This window comes from Diadema antillarum, unplaced genomic scaffold (genome assembly GCF_040938485.1).
Source record: "Diadema antillarum isolate AM-2024a unplaced genomic scaffold, OU_Dant_1.0 scf00000029, whole genome shotgun sequence".
NCBI classification, from domain to species: domain Eukaryota; kingdom Metazoa; phylum Echinodermata; class Echinoidea; order Diadematoida; family Diadematidae; genus Diadema; species Diadema antillarum.
In genome coordinates this window covers 2,001,381-2,003,251 of record NW_027270918.1, presented here as the reverse complement: position 1 = coordinate 2,003,251, position 1,871 = coordinate 2,001,381, and positions in this window count along the sequence as shown.

Genomic DNA, 1,871 nt, shown 5'->3' with positions numbered 1-1,871 from the left:
TGAAGGCAGATTTAAAGACTTTGATGCGTATACTATACAGCGAACCTTCGGAATTATACGAACCTTCATTTTCAGATACGAACCTCTTTTCATTTTCGGATTAACGAACCTTCTGAATAACGATTCCTATACCTCATTTTCGGAATAAGGAACCTTCTGAATAATGAACCTTATTTCCTTTTCGGATTATCAAACTCTCTGAATAACGAACCTTCAGAATAACTCAACCCAAATGAAACTGCTGCACTACTACTATACATTGTACTACTACTACTACTACTACTACTACTACTACTACTACTACTACTACTATTGCTACTATGCTACTATACTGCTGCTACTAGGGCCTACTACCACTACCACTACTAACCGCTATAGCTATAGTACTACTACTTATACCTCTAATAGGCCTACTAATACTACAACAACTATTACAGATGCTACTGGGCAGGCTCATGCGAGATATATCACACAAGTCATAATCACTCTTTGCAATATTGTCTCAATCATTACTTTCAATAAGTGGTTCTGACGTTATAGCGTTCGACTTTAATTTAAACGAAAATAAAATAAAATATGCAGTACTTCATATAGCTTCTCCCGAAAATTTCACTAGTGCTGGATACTCTAATATACCTTTCAAACACGTGTAATTGAGGCACATAGTTCAGACAGGTTTAATCACTATCTTCCTTTTTTCCTACATGCGACTCAGGAGCCGCAAATATTTGTTATGACAACTTATTTTTACACTACACAGTGTCGAAATGATATTTTAATGAATAAAGGGACTAACTCCCGAGTTAACTTTGAAAACTATCGTACAGGGAGTACAACTGTATGTGTATATGGGTACACAGTCAACCTCGCCTATGTCGAATCCAAGGGAACCGGGGAAGGTCACACCATGATAGAGTTAACACGTGTTTATATCCACCCAGGTCATATTTTTCTTCGACTTAAAAAAGAAATATCCACTCCTAAATTCTAACAAATTTACAAAAAGGAGAAAAAGAAATTCTGCAGAACATTGCGAATATGATCAAAATTGAATAAAAAAATAAGGAAGTTATGACATTTTGAAAATTTCATCTTTTAAACACTTCTTGACTAGTCGTTATGAATACTCAAATCAGCAAGTCAATGATGCTATGCTTTCACAATTTCTTATTCACTTCATAAAATTATGCTGAAATGATGCAAATCTCAAATTTCAGCTACTAAATATATAGATACAAAACTTGCCTGTAAATCACCAAAAATAGAATAAAACAAAATAATGTTAGCTCAAATATATTTGGAAATGGGAATATGCTTTTACCTGCATTAGCTAAAATATTTTTTCCCGAATTTCATTAAGACATATGAAAGATTGTGAAGGCATGACATCGTCACCTCGCTCATTTGAATTTTCTCAAGAACTGGTCCATAAGTGTTTTCCGAAGAAATGTGAAATTCCAAAATATCACATCTTTCTTATTTTTTCATCTGATTTGCGTCATTTTTGGAACATTCTGTGGGGTCTCCCCCTCTGTTTTCTTTAGAGTTTATTAATTTTTGGGGTTGATTTCCTCTGTAAAAATTGTTTCGACTTGTGGGAGATTGACTTACGTGAGGTTGACGGTACTTACACGCATTGTTATACATCTAGATTGATGTATTTCGTATTGTCGTGACGTTAAAACAATCTCATGAGCTGCAAGTAGCGACCGCACTCACTTCGACTCAGTTTCAACAAGACGTTACAACAGCTATAACTCTGCTCCCAACAGAAGCCAGCAAATCACAGTCAACCCGGAAACAAAGAAACGATGCTACAACACAACTTCCTGACCTGACGAGTACTCAGCAATCGATTACAATACCAACAT